Source organism: Oryctolagus cuniculus, chromosome 4 (genome assembly GCF_051225735.1).
Source record: "Oryctolagus cuniculus isolate XC-2025 breed Fujian yellow rabbit chromosome 4, ASM5122573v1, whole genome shotgun sequence".
Taxonomy (NCBI): domain Eukaryota; kingdom Metazoa; phylum Chordata; class Mammalia; order Lagomorpha; family Leporidae; genus Oryctolagus; species Oryctolagus cuniculus.
This window is the reverse complement of record NC_142870.1, coordinates 59,723,634-59,732,337: the sequence shown is the minus strand read 5'-3', so window position 1 is coordinate 59,732,337 and position 8,704 is coordinate 59,723,634. Positions and strand designations below refer to the sequence as shown.

Genomic DNA, 8,704 nt, shown 5'->3' with positions numbered 1-8,704 from the left:
CTCTACTTTCAAAGGAATTATATCAGGCCAAATATTCTTTATTTGTCTTGTTCGGTGTTTGGGTATTTTCGTATTGATTTATATAAATACTGGAACATAGATGTGAATCCCCTTGGTAGTATCTTCTACAAAGGACTACATAAAATTAGAGAAAAAGAGATCATTGTTGTCATTTAATGGAGAGTTGTACCTGAAAATGACACTGAGTGTAGTATAATCAGGGCTTTGGGAAAAAAAAAACAATGCCTAAGCTTTTGGTTGACCTTATAGATATAGTTGCAACAATTCAATGAGCCAATATTTTCTTTTAATAAGTTTAAGTTGAACTTTGCCAGTTGTAGAAGAAAAAGCCTGCACAAATATGCAGGTGCAATATAAAAGATGACTCAAAAGGAATAGAGCCTGAATTAATTGGAGGAACGTATGTTGAGAAGATATAATGCTAGATGATATATTGAGATTCCTAAAGTTACTGTATGGAGTAAGAGAAAGGAAAACTTAAAAAAAAAGCATTAAATTATTGAATTAGGTAGAAAATTACTTAATTACATATAGATGGAAGTGTGAACTGGGAAAGAATATTAAAAATGACTGAAGGTCAAGCATTTAGTCTAATGGTTGAGATACCCACATGCCACATCAGAGAGTACCTGAGTTCTGGCTCATGATTCCAGCTTCCTGCTAATACAGCCACGCGGGAGGCAGCAGTGCTAGCTCACACATTGGTTTTCTGCCACCCAGATGGGGGACCAAAATTGAGTTCATGGCCCTGGCATTGGCCCTGGTGCTGTTGCAGGTAGTGAGCCAGTGGATGGAAGATTGCTCTCTGTTATATCTGTCTCTTTTCATTCTATCTCTCAAATAAATAAATAAACTTTTAAAAAGCAAACAATTGACATCATCTTAAAAAGATAATCACACAATGAGAACATTTTGTAAGAGTCATCCAGAAACAATATTACGAGCGGATGAGTGACCTCCTTAACCAGTGGGAACACAGGAGGAAACTAATGGGTATGTCTGCACTGAAAGAGTCAGGCTCATTTAAAGGACAGAACTTGAAAACAATGTAATAGAATCACAAGATTTTAACAATGTATTGTTCAATTTAAATGTATTTAAAAATAGAATGGTAATTTTGTTTTATATTTTGTGAGCCCATTAGCTAAAATTTAAGATAAAACTGGTAGGAGGGAATTTCATATAAATGGACCCTAATGGTATTCAATTGTATCATTTTTTTGCCTCTAATGCATACAGAATTAACTCTATTACGATGAAAGAGAAAGGTAGGAAGGGAGATAGAAAAGAGAAAGGGAAGGGAATGAGAAGGGGTTTACGTGGACGAAGGAAAGGCTTTAGGAAAAGGATCTCAGCTGCAGCTAAGGACAGTGGCTAAGAGCCTCTCCAGTTAACTACCACCTTCTCTCTGTTCCCAACCATGCAGTTCCCTATTTTTTAGAGGAAAGGTTTATTGTTGGGTGTGGGGATGGGGGACTGGACAGGCCAGGGGGGAGAGGGGTGAGAGTAAGAGAGGGTAAGAGAGCATAAGAAAGAAATCAAGAGAGAGCATGTGTTCAGGAACAGGTCTTGTTAAACCTTTGCTGGGGGGCTGGCAGGGAAGTAGGAGTAGCGGGTGGAGCTGACACTGGTGGTTGGGCCATGGGGCTTAGGACCAAAGCCTACTGTGCAACATGGAGATGGGGGCCAGGGTCTAAGATGGCGTCCCAGTCATAGATGGTGCCACAGATAAGATGACACCATTTTACTAACATTCTCCCGTTTTGTTTTTTTATTAAGCAAGTGTTGTAAGGGATTACATCAGCCTGAAAATCCAGGAGTGGTGGAGGGGCAATGATCTGTCTTTAGAGCTACTTTCTGCTGACATGGGGTGATGAGTTACTCCTTGCTGGCATGGGGCAATGTCTCACTCCACTGTTTCCTAGGTGGGGAGCTGAGTATATCCCTGTAGCAGCATTTGGTTGACCGCCTGGTTCATGTGGGCTTTGGTTGGTTCCATTATCACCTCCTGTAAACACTTTTCAGTAACTTTCAGAGCATTTACAATATTTTTACAGAATGCAGAATCCCTAAAATGAGATTTGGTAAAATGGCAGTTACTGACAAACCTCCCTGGAAACATTTATTGATGACAAAGAAGTTTGCTTCCAAATAGATCACCACTTTACTGAGCAGTGAACAGGATTAAAGGTGAGAAAAGTAGAGTTCTGGATGACTCATTACAGGATAACTGAGAGTTGAATAAAATGTAGCGCACAATGTTGATTTACTCCCTCTCTTTCTTACTCCCTAGTTGATGTAAATGCCAGAGGACGTAGTGAATTATATTAGTCAAGAAATAGTCCAGATCCTTTTCAAGTCTAATTTCAGAGTGTAAAGGAATACTTCCATGAAAAGCACTTCTCTTAAGAATCAGAAATGGTCCATTGTATAACAGCAGACTTTCACACAAGATTATCTTTTATTAAGTTTGAAGAATGGCTCTGGAAGGCAATGGGTAACTATGCTACTTGTGTGTAAAATATTTCAAATAACATATTTTGAGTGTTGTTGAGGCTGCAGATCTGGAATTTGGCATTCTGTCGGATACTGAGCTATTTTGGAATATCTTCAAACTAGGGCAGGGTAAGGAAAACGTCACCACCATTATTTGGGTAAAAGTTAAAGAGACATACTGAAAGGTGCAATTCTGGTTGTTTTGTAAGTGCTTTTTTTTTTTTTTTTTAATCATCACAAAAATTTCTCTCCGTTGTTGTAAACTTCTAGTGCCCCTTCTTTATGTTTTCCATTTTCTAATGAGCCTGAACTTTCTACAGGCACTTTTACCCAATGCTGGTGATGTGGTGCAGTGAGTTAAGCTGCCTCTCGCCACCCATCAGCATACAATATCAGAGCACGGGTAAGTCCGAGCTACTCGACTTCCAATCCAGCTCCCTACAAATGCACGCAGGAGGCCACATATTTGAGCACACAGGAGGCCATATTTGAGCCTCCATAACCCATGTGGGAGATCCTAATGGAATTCAAGCTCCTGGCTTCAGCTTTACCCAGCCCCAGCTAATACAGGTAATTGGAGAGCAAGCCAGTGGATGGAAAATCCGTCTCCTTTTCTGTCTCTTACCATCTCTCTATTGCTTTGCCTTTTAAATAAACAAACATATAAATAAATGAATAGATAAATCTTTAAAGGCAGTTTTATGGAAATATTGTAAGGCTGCCACAAAACACACCAAACATCAGAGTAAGGGGAAGGGTTTATCGGGGGAAACCCAACAGACCGGAGGGAAGGGGCAAAGAAGTAAAAAGAGGGAGAAGGAGAGCTTAAGAGAAAGATACAGAGAGAGATCAAGGGTCAGAGAGAAAGACAGTGAGATCAGGAGATGGAGAGAAAGAGAGCCACACCTTCAGGAACAGGTCCTTTTAAAACTTTGCCGGGGGGCGGGCAGGAAAGTGGGAGCATTGAATCCCATTAGGATGGGAGTGGAGCTGACACCTGTGGTTGGGCCGCCTGGCTTCCAGCAATGGCAGTGGGGGCTAGAGCCTAGGATGATGTTGGGACTGTGCCATTTTACTAACAAATGTTTCTACCTGACTTTAATGAGAGGATGCTTAATGGTTAGCAATTCTCAGCTGTTTGTGTTTTAACGCAAATATAACCAAATTCATCTCATGTTTCATTACAGAACTTCTAACCCTTGACACACATTTTATTCCTTTATTTTTACTTTTTATTTTGCATTTTTATTTGTAAGAGAGATCTTCCATTAACTGGTTCGCTTCCCAAATGTCTGCAACAGTCAGGGCTGGGCTGAGTCTCTTAAGGTACACATTAACAGGAAACTGGATCAAAAGCATAGCCAGTACTCAGACTGAAGCTCTGTGGTGTGGAGTCTCAAGCCATGTCTTAACCTCTGTGCCAAATGCCTTCTCCTGCCTTGATAACATTTTTAAGTCTGCATCTCTGATCCTTCTACTATCTGTTATCTCACAAACAATTTTTGAATATAAAACGGTGTGATTTTAATTATTCCTTCAAGCAGGAAAAAAAAAACAGTAAACCATTAGATAAACCACAAGTTAGGCAATACTGTCCTCATTTTCATTAGAAACATAAGATGATATTCACCAATAACGAATGGCCTCAGAATTGTCAAGCCTTTCTGACCTGCTCCTTAGGATAATTTGGGTGCACAGAATTCTCTGCAGCCATCAGTATGTGGTACTTGGATTCCTTCTACTTCTCAATGCAGATTTGCTTCCTCCAGGCTGCATGCTAATGAAGAAAGCTTGCTGTTTTATGCAGTGGCAAATATCAAGCTGTATCTACTAGCATCCAGATTGGGGAGTTAACTTGTATTGCATTAGGTGTTATCCAATTAGGAAAACACAGCTAAATGCTTGTCAAAATATATCCCTCTCAGTTAATGCAAGTAAATTGTAATGACTTGACTGGATGTAAGAGGATTTTTCAAACAATTCACAGAACATGGAATTAAGAGATAAAATTTATTTTAATGTGAAATACTATAAAAATCCATATATAGGGACCAACATTGTGGTACAGCAGATAAAGCAGCCGCCTGCAATTGGCATCCCATATCCAAGCACCAGTTCAGGTCCTGACTGCTACATTTCTGATTCAGCTCCCAGCCAGTGTGACTGAGAAAGCATCAGAAGAAAGCCTAAGTGGTTGGGTCCCTGCCATGCACGTGGGAAACCTGAATGGAATTCCAAATTCCTGGCTTTGGCCTGGCCTAGCCCAGGACATTGGTGGCACCACTTAGGGAGTGAACTGGCTAATGGAAGATCTTGCTCTTTCTCTTTCTCTTTCTCTCTGTAGCTCTGCCTTTCAAATAAATAAATAGATAAATAATTAGCTTTCTAAAAACCTGTACATAATTCTTTCTTAATAGCATTTTCTAGGAACTTTAAAAATATTTATTGATTTGTTTGTTTGTTTATTTTATTTTATTTACCTGAAAGACTGAGAGACACAGAAAGACAAAGAAGGACAGACAGGGAGAGATTTCCCATTCCACTGGTGAACTCCTCAAATACCCACAATGACCAGGGCTGGTCTCAGCCTAATCCAGGAGCCATGAACTCAGCCTGAGTGTCCCACATGTGTCACAGGGAACCAACTACTTGAGCCATCTCCTGCTGCCTTCCAGGGTGCACACTAGCAGGAAGCTGGAATGGAGAGCAGAGCCAGGCGTTACACTCAGGCACATTGATATAGGATGTGTTTCAAGCAGCAGCTTAATCATTATACCAAACACAGCCATCCATGGGCTTTTTGAAGACCCCTCTTAAAATGAATAATTTGCTGAGATCAATTACTAGTGTGCTTTACATTTGGTCATCATTCCTTTATTACTATATCAAAAAACCACTCATTATCATTTTAAAGATTTATTTATTTATTTGAAAGGCAGAATTACAGAGACAGAGGGAGAGCCAGAGAGAGAGAGAGAGAGAGAGAGAGAGATCTTTCATCTGCTGGTTCACTCTCCAAATGACTACAATGACCAGGGTTGGGCCAGGAAGAAGTCAGGAGCCTGGAACTTCATCAAGGTCTCCAGCATGGATAGAACAGGCCCAAGCACTTGGGTCATCTTCCTGTGCTTTCCCACGTTCACTAGCAGGGAGCTCAATCGAAAGCAGAGTAGCCCAGACTTGAACAGGCGCCCACAGGGGATGCTGGCATTGCAGGTGGCAGCTCACACCACCAGCCCTTATCATTATTTTGATTATGACAATAATAATTATATGTGAAGCAAGGGATGGTAAATGATAAAGTTATTTTTATTAACAGATATTATTTCAAATTACAACAGAATGATATTTCTTGGTGATTGTCCCAAAAATATACTTCAAATAGAATGTTTTGGACAGTGGGTTTATAGAAAACAAATTTATTTCATTACAAAGTTGCATGTATAAAATATTATATCCACATATTTTCTAAATAAATTTATCCCATGCCCTCACAATTATCTATGTATCAGTGTTACTCCTCCCTCTGAACATTCTTTTTTTTTTTTAAGATTTATTTATTTTTGAAAGCCAAATTTACAGAGAGAGATAGACAGATACAGAGACAGAGAGATCTTCCATCCGTTGGTTAACTCCCCAGATAGCCACAATGACCAGTGCTGGCCAGGCCCAAGCCAGAAACCAGGAGTCAGGAGCTTCTTCCAGTCTCCCACATGGGTGGCAAGGACTCAAGCACTTCAGTCAAATTCTGCTGCTTTTCCCAGGCCACCAGCAGGCAGCTGGGTAAGAAGTGGCACAGCCAGGGACAAGAACTGGTGCCCAAGTGGGAGGCTGGTGTTGCAGGAGGGCAGCTTTACCTGCTATACCACAACACCAGCCCCTAGAAATTTTTGGCAGCAGATATTAAAATAGAAGATATGGCAAGAAAGTTTTTTTTTCTATTTTTGCCTTTGTTATTTTTGATACTTTTTTTTTAATTGGTAGGGGGAGGTGGGAGAGATTTCCATCCACTGGATCACTCCCCAAGTGCCTACAATGAAGCCAGGATCTGGAAATTCAATCCAAGTTGCCCATGTAGGTGGCAGGAATCCAATCAATTAACCTATCACCAGTGTCTCTCAGAGCCTGCATCTGCAGGAAGGAGAGCCTTAGACATAGGTTTGCATGCCAGGCGTTTACTTAGTTATCTTATCCAAGGGAGAAGAAATGCAGACATGAGAACAAAGAGAGAACAAGGAAACCAGGTTCAAGATCGTTCTGTTACGCTGACTTCTGGACCTTCTGAGCACTCTTACATGTCTCTGTCTGCAATAGGGAGAAAAGGGGGAGTGTATTTCCTGTTGTCCCCTGATGTCCATGCATCAGGAATACCTGCACAGGAGATATTTCATAAAATTAGACTTAATTGGTCTGCATTCTCATTTCTGGGCTTTGCTTGCAGGAATGTAGAGTTGTGGTTGCCCTACCTTGTGGGTAGGAGAGAGCTGGGAGCAAGAAGTGAAAGCATATTAGCATACAGCATAGTGTGACTTCTCCTTTGTTGAGCCCATCAGTAACCTTTTGGAACTGGGTGCTGTAGCAGTGGCTGGAGAAAAGGATGAAGTAAAAGAATTCTGAAATGGCCTCTGAGAGGTGTGAAAGCACTGAATACCTACAAATTGAAGTTTCCTCACTCCAAATGGGGATAAGAATAGCACCTTCCATTCACTGCTGTTGTGATGATGAACAGAGACAGTGATTATAAAGCAGTCAGCAGGATGCGTTTTACACTGTCCTTGCCTGGGAAGCCTTAGCTCTTTTATTACTTAGAATCTGCTACACTATTCTGTATAAAAATAGACCCAATTATAATAAATTAAAGCAGAAAGCTGTGCAGCATTTGGTTTTCTTTGCCCGTTGTGGGTTGGCAGGATGAGTCTCATCAATGTAGGCATCTGGGAACCAAGGCTTGTACAGTTAGCATCACAATGACAGGTGGGGGAAGAAAAGTAAAGATGAGGCAAATACAAAAAAAAATTTCAGAGAGCAGAAAGAAAATTTTATTTTAAAATATTTGTTTATTTATTTGAACAGTAGAGTTACAGAAAGAAGGAGAGACAGAGAGAGAGATTCTACCCATTGGTTCACTCCCTCAAATGGCCATAATAGCTAGAGTGGGGCCAGGGTGAGTCCAGGAACCAGGAGCTTCTTCCATGTCTCCCAAGTGGTTGCAGGGGCCAAAGCACTCAAACTGCCTTCTGTTGCCTCCTCAGGTGCATCAGCATCGAGCTGGATTGGAAGTAGAACAGCCAAGACTTGAAACTGAGCCCATATGGGATGCCAGTGTTTCAGGTGGTGGCTTAATCCTTTATGTTGGTGTTTGCCCCCCCAAAATTTTATTTAAGAATTTTGTCTATGCAGAAGCAGCTCAGAGAAAGAAATGAGATATGTTCTCCCACAATCTTTTCCATGTCTGTGTCCAAATGTACCTGAGTGTCTTATGGTCAAGGGCATTAAAGACTATGTATCTATGTCATATTGAATATCACTGTGTTCAAACCAAGGAGAAAAATAGGGATGAATTATATTTTCCACAGATAAGACTTTATGGTGGTTTATGAAGACTACAGGTGTCAAGCTGATGAAAGGTCAGGAAAAAGGGAAAGGGTTGGGCGGGAAAGAACAGAAGTGCAGAGTTAGAAGGAGTACACAGCTGGGTCCTTTCTCTGTTATTCAAAAAAGATACTAGCAAGCCCCATGGCTTCTGCTGGCATCTTGTTTTCCAGAGCCCCCTCCTGCTGTGCTAATGAGGTGAAAAGTGACCTGCCTGCTCATTTTCTGGCTCTTTACTTGGTAATAGTGTGACATGCTGCAAAGCAGGCTGCGTGTGCTGCCTTAGAGATTAGATCATGCAATTCTTAACAGATGCTCTAAGAGTCTTTGAAATAGCAAATCTAAAGTTTCAAAACTGCACGTGTTTTTCATCTAAAATGCTGAAGGAGTAACACCACTCCTGTTAATTTTACACACTTCCACATATGGTTCCTTCATTACAATGTGTCACAAGCTGGTTGCCTACAAATTACTCCGTTTGCCATTCTAATCAATAATTATGAGCTATGAAGAGCCCTCAAGTGTCCAATTTCATTTGATGACATATCGTGCACTCTGATCTATCTAGGATGAGAAAATCCCCCTCCATTTTGAT

At 40.8% G+C, this 8,704-nt stretch overlaps 1 pseudogene; it reads left to right on the top strand.

Annotated features, from left to right (window-relative positions):
- Window positions 1–968: 968 nt before the first annotated feature.
- The window catches only part of LOC149126981 (large ribosomal subunit protein eL34 pseudogene), a 43,805-nt pseudogene continuing 36,069 nt past the window's right edge, over window positions 969–8,704 (top strand).